We start from the raw sequence: 12,142 nt of genomic DNA on the forward strand, positions 1-12,142 counted from the left end.
GACACAAATCCAATGACTTCAGAAGCCAACGAAGGCCACCAAAACAGCCTAATGATGGCTTTACGCGTGGCTGAGATTCCAGGATGCCCACTAAGAGCCGAATCATGGAACTCCCGAAGCACCCTTAACCGATACTTGATAGGTACAAAGTGCTTGTCATCGGGTAGAGACGAAGGAGCAAGAGATTGGGCCTCACGAATCTCTCGCTCCAATGCTGAGGACACCGCAGCCACCACCACTCCACGCTGAAGAATGGAGGAAGGAGGCTCAGGTGGAGAAACTGGGTCCAGGCTACGAGATAAAGCATCAGCCTTCACATTCAGGACCCTGGTCTGAAAGTTATGGAAAACTGAAATCGAGAAAAGAAAAGTGCCCACCTAGCTTGTCTCAGGGTCAACCGTTTGGCAGATTCAATGTAATACAGATTCTTGTGATCCGTAATGACAGTAATATGATAAGCAGCCCCTCCAAAAAATGCCTCCATTCTTTGAACGCTAATTTAATGGCCAACAGCTCCCGATTACCCACATCATAATTCCTCTCAGCAGAGGAAAATTTTCTTGAAAAGAAGGTACAAGGTCTTAAATTAGTCAATGTGGTGGGTCCTTGGGATAACACAGCCCCTACTCCCACCTCGGAGGCTTCCACCTCTACGATAAATGGTTTAGACAAATCAGGTTGAACCAGCACAGGAGCAGTCATGAAACAATTCTTCAAAGAAGAAAACGCCACCAAAGCTGGAGCTGACCAGTTTTTGAGATCTGCCCCCTAACGAGTTAAATCTGTGAGGGGTTTGACCACCTGAGAATACCCCTTAATAAATTTCCTATAATAATTGGCGAAACCCAGAAAACGCTGAAGACCCTTGAGATCTCTGGGTTGCACCCAATCCACAATAGCCTGTACCTTCCTAGGGTCCATACGAAACCCCTTAGCAGACAAAATGACCCCCAGAAAGGACAATTCCTGAGCAAAAAATGAACACTTCTCTGGTTTAGCAAATAGTGAGTTCTCCCTAAGCCTCAGAAGAACTGCACGGAGGTGGTCCATGTGACTCTGTTTGTCGGCAGAATATATGAGGATATCATCCAAATAAATTACCATGAAGCGCCCAATAAAATCTGAGAAAACTTGATTCATGAAATTCTGAAATACATCTGGTGCGTTAGTCAGACCAAAGGGCATAACCAAATTTTCAAACAAACCTTCAGAGGTGAGAAATGCAGTTTTCCATTCATCCCCTTCCCACATACGGATGAGGCTGCATGCCCCTCTGAGGTCCAACTTAGAGAACCACCTGGCCCCCGACAATTGATTATACAAATCGGGTATCAGTGGGAGAGGATAAGTATTTCTTATGGTGATTTTATTAAATTCTCGAAAATCGAGGCATGGGCGTAAACCACCATCCTTTTTCTTCACGAAAAAGAACCCCGCAGCCACAGGAGAGACAGATGGCTGAATGTGCCCTTTGCGGAGACTCTCGGAGATATACTCCTTCATGGCAGCCCGCTCAGGGGCGGAAAGATTGTACAAACGGGCTTTGGGCAATTTGGCACCGGGAACCAGATCAACCGAACAATCAAATGAGCGGTGTGGTGGCAGAACCTCAGCCTCTTTTTCGGAGAACACATCCTCAAAGTCCTTCAGGTACTCCGGAATACCCTCCAGACTGACGGATGACACAGTTACAGAAGCAAGACATCTCTTAGAACAATTGGGACCCCATTTAACAATGTCCCGAGATTCCCAGTTAATAACAGGATTATGTAATTGCAACCAGGGAAGCCCCAATACCAGTCCCGCAGGCAGATTGCCCATAACGAAACATGAAATGCGTTCCTGGTGTAAGGCACTCACTTTAAGGAGAAACTCTTCTGAAACCATTTTGATGACATTCTTAGCCAGTGGTGTTTTGTCAATGGCAACAACATGAATAGGAGTCTCCAGCCTAACTGTCCCTAACTTACACCTGGACACCAAGTCAGAGTTAATAAAGTTCATGGACGACCTACAATCCACGAAGGCAGAAGTGGATACGGAGCCACTCCCACAACAAAGTTCCACTTCCAACAAAATTTTTGAAAATGCAAAAAAAGGTACCTGAGAGTCGAGGGGACTACCACGACAATCACCCGGACTCAGACGTTTGTAGGTTGGTGGACAGGAGGAGCAGTCTTTTTTCCAATGTCCAGGATCTCCACAGTAAAAACACAACTTTGCTTCAAACCGTCGTCTCCTCTCCTTCTCCTTGAGATTGGCGACTCCCACCCCAATAGGTTCAGACGGGGGTGAAACAACAGGACCAGCAGAAAAAAGTGGACCCTTTCGCTGAGCAATACCTCTCTCCCTCAGCCTTTGATCCATGTGGATAGCCTGATTCATGGTCTCCTCTAATGAGCTGGGAGGTGGATGGAGAGCCAGAGCGTCCTTCAGGTAATCCGCCAGTCCACTCCTGAACAGACATCTAAGCGCGGAGTTATCCCAGGACACCTCAGTGTACCATTGGTGGAACTCAGTGCTGTACCACTCGGCTGAGCGTTCCCCCTGAACCAGACCCATAATAGTGTCCTCTGCCAACCTGACACGGTCCGGTTCGTCATAGATAAGTCCTAGGGCCTCATAGAACCTATCAACAGACATCCATTCAGGAGCAGTGGGGGGCAGTGAGAAAGCCCAAGATTGGGGACCCTGCCTAAGTAAGGAGATAATAATCCCTACCTGCTGAGTACTACCCTACCCGCTATTCCCCGACGATCGAGGTCTAAGGGAAAACAATAACTTACAGCTTTCCCTGAACAAGCGAAATGTGTCTTTATCACCAGAAAAGGTGTCAGGAAGTTGAGCCAAGGGTTCGGCAGAATGTAAAACAACATCTATAGGCTCACCAGGTTGACTAACAGCATGGGGGGTGGTTCCCTGCATGGTCTGAACAGTCTCCGTCAGTTCTTTTTGTAAGAGAGTATGAGACGTGACAAGGGCACAATGTTCCACCAAAAAATCCCGCACCATCTGTGTCAAACTGGACACTTGATCCGCCAGGTTGCAAAGCGGATCCATGACCAGAGAAAAAAAAATGGCAAAATCCCCTTTAAATGTATTTGAGTCTGCTATAATGTAATGTGCTGCTGCAGTGTAGTATAGTGCAACCTCCACCAGGGGGAGCTGGTTCAGGAAAAGAGGTTGAACACACAGCACAGCAATACTGAACAACAACACAGGTGTCACAGGTAATGCAAGAGAAGTCAGACAAGCCAAAGGTCATACACATAGAGGTAAGCGCAGTACCCAGGGGAAGTCAGAAGAATGGTCGTGGACAAACAAGAAGTCAGAGCCTACCGGGAACGTGGTAACAAAACGTGAGACGTAAGACAAAGTCAGGATACAAGCCAAGGGTCAGAACAAGTCATAAAAGGGTACAGGCAGTCAGAGGCAAAAAGGAACACTAGTACAAGTGAACAGGTCAGGTGCTCAAGCCGTGCAGCATGAACTATAGCAGACACTGGGCTACAGGCTGCAGATGGAAGCTGTTGCGATGTTGATGCCTGCTGCGACTCCTCCTCCTCCGCTTCAGAGCTACTGCCAGCGGCACACTGTTCCCCCAATGGCTGCCAATCGGGGTCAACAACTGGGTCATCTATCACCTCCTCTTCTATGTCCTGTGCACCTTCGTCTGTGTCACCATGTAAGCCGGTGCTATAGTGTTCGGGACGCTGCACCATAGTCTCATCAGGGTCAGATTCTGGCTCAGTACACTGCAAGGGCAATGTTGTGATCTGAGTCAATGGAACAGCATAATAATCTAGCATCTAGCTGTGGCTGTGCATCTGTGCACTCCATGTCTGATTCATCTTGTAATGGGCATGGCCTGTTAACAATTTCCCTTTCTAACCCAGGCACGGTATGTGCAAAGAGCTCCATGGAGTAACCTGTTGTGTCGCCTGACGCATCCTTCACTGTTTTTCTGGGTGAAGGACACAAGGAAGTGACTTGTTCCTGACCGGGAGCATCCACTGATGACGCGCTGCTTTTAAATTTTGCACTTTCCGAAGAGGAGGCGAAAGAGCTAGAGGCAGAGTCAGCAAGGAAAGCCAAACCTTTTTCCTGCTGCTCCGGCTTTAAAAGCGGTTTTCCTACTCCCAGAAAAGGGAGCGTTCGAGGCCTTGTGAAGCCAGACGATGACGCTGGCGCATCAACTCGAGACTTAGGTGCTATATTGCTTTTCCCATGACCACCTGATGCTCCACGACCATCACTACCATCAATACCAGCTGGCAATGACCACCCATGGCCACGACCTCTTCCACCAGACTTCCAAATTCTTGGGAAAATGTAACCAAACTAACAACCATTATATGGTACTGTGAAACAAGGTAGAAGGTGTATGTAAACTTGTTGTGAATTTAAATCTCCCTTTCTATATGTGTGGGAGACTGATGCAAAATTCAGGCCCACTGTATTACACTACACAGTTTGAGTGGCAGAAAGTGGCTGACAGATATACGCCACAAACAGGACTGACGCAGATGCACTCAGTGGCAATATAAATCTCCCTTTTTTATGTGTGGGAGAATGCAGGAAAAAATCAGGCCCACTGTATTACACTACACAGTGTGAGTGGCAGAAAGTGACTGGCAGATATACGCCACAAACAGGACTGACGCAGATGCACTCAGTGGCAATATAATCTAACTTTTTATGTGTGGGAGACAGCAGAAAAATCAGGCCCACTGTATTACACTACACAGTTTCAGTGTCAGAAAGTCACTGGCAGATATACGTCACAAACAGGACTGACACAGATGCACTCAGTGGCAATATAAATCTACCTTTTTATGTGTGGGAGACAGCAGAAAAATCAGGCCCACTGTATTACACTACACAGTTTGAGTGGCAGAAAGTGGCTGGCAGATATGCCACAAACAGGACTGATGCAGATGCACTCAGTGGCAATATAAATCTCCCTATTTTAAGTGTGGGAGAATGCAGGAAAAAATCAGGCCCACTGTATTACACTACACAGTTTGAGTGGCAGAAAGTGGCTGGCAGATATATGCCACAAACAGGACTGACGCAGATGCACTCAGTGGCAATATAAATCTACCTTTTTATGTGTGGGAGACAGCAGAATAATCAGGCCCACTGTATTACACTACACAGTTTGAGTGGCAGAAAGTGACTGGCAGATATACGCCACAAACAGGACTGACGTAGATGCACTCAGTGGCAATATAAATCTCCCTTTTTTATGTGTGGGAGAATGCAGGAAAAAATTAGGCCCACTGTATTACACTACACAGTTTGAGTGGCAGAAAGTGACTGGCAGATATACACCACAAACAAGACTGACGTAGATGCACTCAGTGGCAATATAAATCTACCTTTTTAAGTGTGGGAGACAGCAGAAAAATCAGGCCCACTGTATTACACTACACAGTTTAAGTGGCAGAAAGTGACTGGCAGATATATGCCACAAACAGGACAGACACAGATGCACTCAGTGGCAATATAAATCTCCCTTTTTTATGTGTGGGAGAATGCAGGAAAAAATCAGGCCCACTGTATTACACTACACAGTTTCAGTGTCAGAAAGTGGCTGGCAGATATACGCCACAAACAGGACTGACACAGATGCACTCAGTGGCAATATAAATCTCCCTTTTTTATGTGTGGGAGAATGCAGGAAAAAATCAGGCCCACTGTATTACACTACGCAGTATGAGTGGCAGAAAGTGACTGGCAGATATACGCCACAAACAGGACTGACGCAGAAACACTCAGTGGCAATATAAATCTACCTTTTTATGTGTTGGGGACAGCAGAAAAATCAGGCCCACTGTATTACACTACACAGTTTGAGTGGCATAAAGTGACTGGCAGATATACGCACAAACAGGACTGACACAGATGCACTCAGTGGCAATATAAATCTCCCATTTTTGTGTGTGGGAGAATGCAGGAAAAAATCAGGCCCACTGTATTACACTACACAGTTTGAGTGGCAGAAAGTGACTGGCAGATATACGCCACAAACAGGACTGACGCAGATGCACTCAGTGGCAATATAAATCTACCTTTTTATGTGTGGGAGACAGCAGAAAAATCAGGCCCACTGTATTACACTACACAGTTTGAGTGGCAGAAAGTGGCTGGCAGATATATGCCACAAACAGGACTGACGCAGATGCACTCAGTGGCAATATAAATCTCCCTTTTTTATGTGTGGGAGAATGCAGGAAAAAATCAAGTCAACTGTGTTACACTACACAGTTTAAGTGGCAGAAAGTGGCTGGCAGATATACGCCACAAACAGGACTGACACAGATGCACTCAGTGGCAATATAAATCTCCCTTTTTATGTGTGGGAGAATGCAGGAGAAAATCAGGCCCACTGTATTACACTACACAGTTTGAGTGGCAGAAAGTGGCTGGCAGATATGCCGCAAAGTGGACTGATGCAGATGCACTCAGTGGCAACATAAATCTCCCTTTTTTATGTGTGGGAGAATGCAGGAAAAAATCAGGCCCACTGTATTACACTACACAGTTTGAGTGGCAGAAAGTGGCTGTCAGATATATGCCACAAACAGGACTGACGCAGATGCACTCAGTGGCAATATAAATCTCCCTTTTTTATTTGTGGGAGAATACAGTAAAAAATCAAGCCCACTGTATTACACTACACAGTTTGAGTGGCAGAAAGTGACTGGCAGATATACGCCACAAACAGGACTGACGCAGATGCACTCAGTGGCAATATAAATCTACCTTTTTATGTGTTGGAGACAGCAGAAAAATCAGGCCCACTGTATTACACTACACAGTTTGAGTGGCAGAAAGTGGCTGGCAGATATACGCCACAAACAGGACGACGCAGATGCACTCAGTGGCAATATAAATCTCCCTTTTTTATGTGTGGGAGAATGCAGGAAAAAAATCAGGCCCACTGTATTACACTACACAGTTTGAGCGGCAGAAAGTGACTGGCAGATATACGCCACAAACAGGACTGACGCAGATGCACTCAGTGGCAATACAAATCTACCTTTTTATGTGTAGGAGACAGCAGAAAAATCAGGCCCACTGTATTACACTACACAGTTTGAGTGGCAGAAAGTGACTGGCAGATATACGCCACAAATAGGCCTGACGCTGATGCACTCAGTGGCAATATAATTCTCCCTTGTTTATGTGTGGGAGAATGCAGGAAAAAATCAGGCCCACTGTATTACACTACACAGTTTCAGTGTCAGAAAGTCACTGGCAGATATACGCCACAAACAGGAATGACACAGATGCACTCAGTGGCAATATAAATCTACCTTTTTATGTGTGGGAGAATGCAGGAAAAAATCAGGCCCACTGTATTACACTACACAGTTTGAGTGGCAAAAAGTGGCTGGCAGATGTGCCACAAACAGGACTGATGCAGATGCACTCAGTGGCAATATAAATCTCCCCTTTTTATGTGTGGGAGAATGCAGGAAAAAATCAGGCCCACTGTATTACACTACACAGTTTCAGTGTCAGAAAGTCGCTGGCAGATATACGCCACAAACAGGACTGACACAGATGCACTCAGTGGCAATATAAATCTCCCTTTTTTATGTGTGGGAGAATGCAGGAAAAAATCAGGCCCACTGTATTACACTACACAGTATGAGTGGCAGAAAGTGACTGGCAGATATACGCCACAAACAGGACTGACGCAGATGCACTCAGTGGCAATATAAATCTACCTTTTTATGTGTTGGGGACAGCAGAAAAATCACGCCCACTATATTACACTACACAGTTTGAGTGGCAGAAAGTGACTGGCAGATATACGCACAAACAGGACTGACACAGATGCACTCAGTGGCAATATAAATCTCCCATTTTTGTGTGTGGGAGAATGCAGGAAAAAATCAGGCCCACTGTATTACACTACACAGTTTGAGTGGCAGAAAGTGTCTGGCAGATATACGCCACAAACAGGACTGACGCAGATGCACTCAGTGGCAATATAAATCTCCCTTTTTTATGTGTGGGAGAATGCAGGAAAAAATCAGGCCCACTGTATTACACTACACAGTTTCAGTGTCAGAAAGTGGCTGGCAGATATACGCCACAAACAGGACTGACACAGATGCACTCAGTGGCAATATAAATCTCCCTTTTTTATGTGTGGGAGAATTGTTATGATCCCAATGGCAGGGGACCTCAAAGATTACAGCAAAGTCTGCAAAACATAAATACCAGCTCATAGGGAAGTGGTAACTAGGCTGACCATATACCTGATCCTAGCGCCAACACTAACAGCAGCCGGGGAACGTGCCTACGTTGATTCTAGACGTCTCGCGCCAGCCGGAGAACTAACTACCCCTATCAGGGAAAATAAGACCTCTCTTGCCTCCAGAGAAAAGACCCCAAAGTAATACAAGCCCCCAACAAATAATAACGGTGAGGTAAGAAGAAAAGACAAACGTAAGAATTAACTAGATTTAGCAAAGAGAGGCCCACTGACTAATAGCAGAATATAGTAAGAAGACTTATATGGTCAGCAAAAAACCCTGCAAAATATCCACGCTGAATATCCAAGAACCCCCAAACCGACTGACGGTGTGGGGGGAGAATATCAGCCCCCCTAGAGCTTCCAGCAATAACAGGAATCGCATATTGTACAAGCTGGACAAAAAATATGAACAATGCAAATGATCAAGAGTACGAAAGCAGGACTTAGCTTATCTTGCAAAGAACCAGGACCTGAAGACAGGAGCAAACAGAAGTGAACTGATTACAACGAAGCCAGGCACTGGACTGAGAATCCAGGAAGTTTAAATAGCAACACCCCAGGCCTAACGAAGCAGGTGAGCACAAACCTGGTAAAAGACAATCCAAGTGCCAAATCACTAGTGACCACAAGAGGGAGCCAAAAAGTATAATTCACAACAGTACCCCCCCTTTAAAGAGGGGTCACCGAACCCTCACCAAGACCACCAGGGCGACCAGGATGAGCAGCGTGGAAGGCACGAACCAAATCGGCCGCATGAACATCAGAGGCGGCTACCCAGGAATTATCCTCCTGACCATAGCCCTTCCATTTGACCAAATACTGGAGCCTCCGTCTAGAGAGACGAGAATCCAAGATCTTCTCCACCACGTACTCCAACTCGCCCTCAACCAACACCGGAGCAGGAGGCTCAACAGCAGGAACCACAGGCACAACGTACCGCCGTAACAAAGACCTATGGAACACGTTGTGAATGGCAAACGACACCGGAAGATCCAAACGAAAAGAAACCGGGTTAAGAACTTCCGAAATTTTATAAGGACCAATAAAGTGAGGCTTAAACTTAGGAGAGGAAACCTTCAGAGGGACATACCGAGAAGACAACCAAACCAAATCCCCAACACGAAGTCGGGGGCCCACACCGCGGCGGCGGTTGGCAAAACGCTGAGCCTTCTCCTGTGACAACTTCAAGTTGTCCACCACATGATTCCAAATCCGCTGCAACCTATCCACCACGGAATCCACCCCAGGACAGTCAGAAGACTCAACATGACCCGAGGAGAAACGAGGATGAAAACCAGATTTGCAGAAGAATGGCGAAACCAAAGTAGCGGAACTAGCCCGATTATTAAGGGCAAACTCCGCCAATGGCAAGAAGGTCACCCAATCATCCTGGTCCGCAGAAACAAAACATCTCAAATAAGCCTCCAGTGTCTGATTAGTTCGCTCCGTTTGACCATTAGTCTGAGGATGGAAGGCAGATGAAAACGACAAATCAATGCCCATCTTAGCACAAAAAGATTCGCAGAATCTGGACACAAACTGGGATCCTCTGTCGGACACGATATTCTCCGGAATGCCGTGCAAACTAACCACATTCTGAAAAAACAAAGGAACCAGATCGGAAGAGGAAGGCAACTTAGGCAAGGGTACCAAATGGACCATCTTGGAAAAACGATCACACACCACCCAGATGACAGACATTCCCCGAGACACCGGAAGATCAGAAATGAAATCCATGGAAATGTGCGTCCAAGGCCTCTTCGGGACAGGCAAGGGCAAAAGCAACCCGCTAGCATGAGAACAACAAGGCTTAGCCCGAGCACAAGTCCCACAGGACTGCACAAATGACCGCACATCCCGTGACAAGGAAGGCCACCAAAAGGACCTAGCCACCAAATCTCGGGTACCAAAAATTCCCGGATGCCCTGCCAACACCGAGGAATGAACCTCGGAAATGACTCTGCTGGTCCATTTATCAGGAACAAACAGTCTGTCGGGTGGACACGAGTCAGGTCTACCAGCCTGAAATCTCTGCAACACACGTCGCAAATCCGGAGATATGGCCGACACGATCACTCCCTCTTTAAGAATACCAGCTGGCTCCGAGACTCCAGGAGAGTCAGGCACAAAGCTCCTAGAGAGAGCATCAGCCTTAACATTCTTCAAACCAGGCAGGTATGAGACCACAAAGTCAAAACGAGAGAAAAACAATGACCAACGAGCCTGTCTAGGATTCAGGCGCTTAGCAGACTCGAGATACATCAGATTTTTGTGATCAGTCAAGACCACCACACGATGCTTAGCACCCTCGAGCCAATGACGCCACTCCTCAAATGCCAACTTCATGGCCAACAACTCCCGATTACCAACATCATAGTTCCGCTCAGCAGGCAAAAACTTCCTAGAGAAAAAGGCACATGGTCTCATCACAGAACAACCAGAGCCTCTCTGCGACAAAACAGCCCCAGCACCGATCTCAGAAGCATCCACTTCAACCTGAAAGGGAAGTGAGACATCAGGCTGGCACAAAACAGGCGCCGAAGTAAACCGGCGCTTCAGCTCCTGGAAGGCCTCCACGGCTGCAGGAGCCCAATTAGCCACATCAGAACCTTTCTTGGTCATATCCGTCAAAGGTTTAACAACGCTAGAAAAATTAGCGATAAAGCGACGGTAGAAATTAGCGAACCCCAAGAACTTCTGAAGACTCTTAACAGACGTGGGCTGAGTCCAATCATGAATAGCTCGGACCTTGACTGGGTCCATCTCCACGGCAGAAGGGGAGAAAATAAAACCCAAAAAGGAAACCTTCTGCACTCCAAAGAGACACTTTGAGCCCTTCACAAACAAAGCGTTATCACGCAAAACCTGAAACACCATCCTGACCTGCTTTACATGAGAATCCCAATCATCCGAGAAAACTAGAATATCATCAAGATACACAATCAAAAATTTATCCAGATACTTCCTGAAGATATCATGCATAAAGGACTGAAACACTGAAGGGGCATTAGAGAGCCCGAAGGGCATCACCAAGTATTCAAAATGACCTTCGGGTGTATTGAATGCAGTTTTCCATTCATCTCCCTGCCTAATGCGCACAAGGTTGTACGCACCACGAAGATCTATCTTGGTGAACCACTTGGCGCCCTTAATCCGAGCAAACAAGTCTGACAATAGCGGCAACGGATACTGAAACTTAACAGTGATTTTATTCAGAAGCCGATAGTCTATACAAGGTCTCAAAGACCCGTCTTTCTTGGCCACAAAAAAGAATCCCGCACCGAGAGGGGAAGAGGATGGACGAATATGCCCCTTCTCCAAAGACTCCTTGACATAAGAACGCATCGCGGCATGCTCGGGTACAGACAAATTAAATAATCGTCCCTTAGGAAATTTACTGCCAGGAATCAAATCTATAGCGCAGTCACAGTCCCTATGAGGAGGAAGAGCACTGGACCTGGACTCACTGAATACATTCTGATAGTCACACAAATACTCAGGAACTTCTGAAGGAGTAGAAGTAGCAATAGACACCGGCGAAGAATCGCAATGAATTCCCTGACAACCCCAACTTGAGACAGACATAACCTTCCAATCCAAAACAGGATTATGGGTCTGTAACCATGGCAGACCTAAAACGACCAAATCATTCATTTTATGCAGAACAAGAAAACGAATCACCTCCCGATGTTCAGGAGTCATGCACATGGTCACTTGTGTCCAATACTGTGGTTTATTTTCTGCCAGTGGCGTAGCATCAATTCCTCTGAGAGGAATCGGAACCTTTAAAGGCTCCAGGACAAAACCGCAGCGCTTGGCAAACGACAAGTCCATAAGACTCAGGGCAGCACCTGAATCCACAAATGC

Source organism: Ranitomeya variabilis, chromosome 2 (genome assembly GCF_051348905.1).
Source record: "Ranitomeya variabilis isolate aRanVar5 chromosome 2, aRanVar5.hap1, whole genome shotgun sequence".
Taxonomy (NCBI): domain Eukaryota; kingdom Metazoa; phylum Chordata; class Amphibia; order Anura; family Dendrobatidae; genus Ranitomeya; species Ranitomeya variabilis.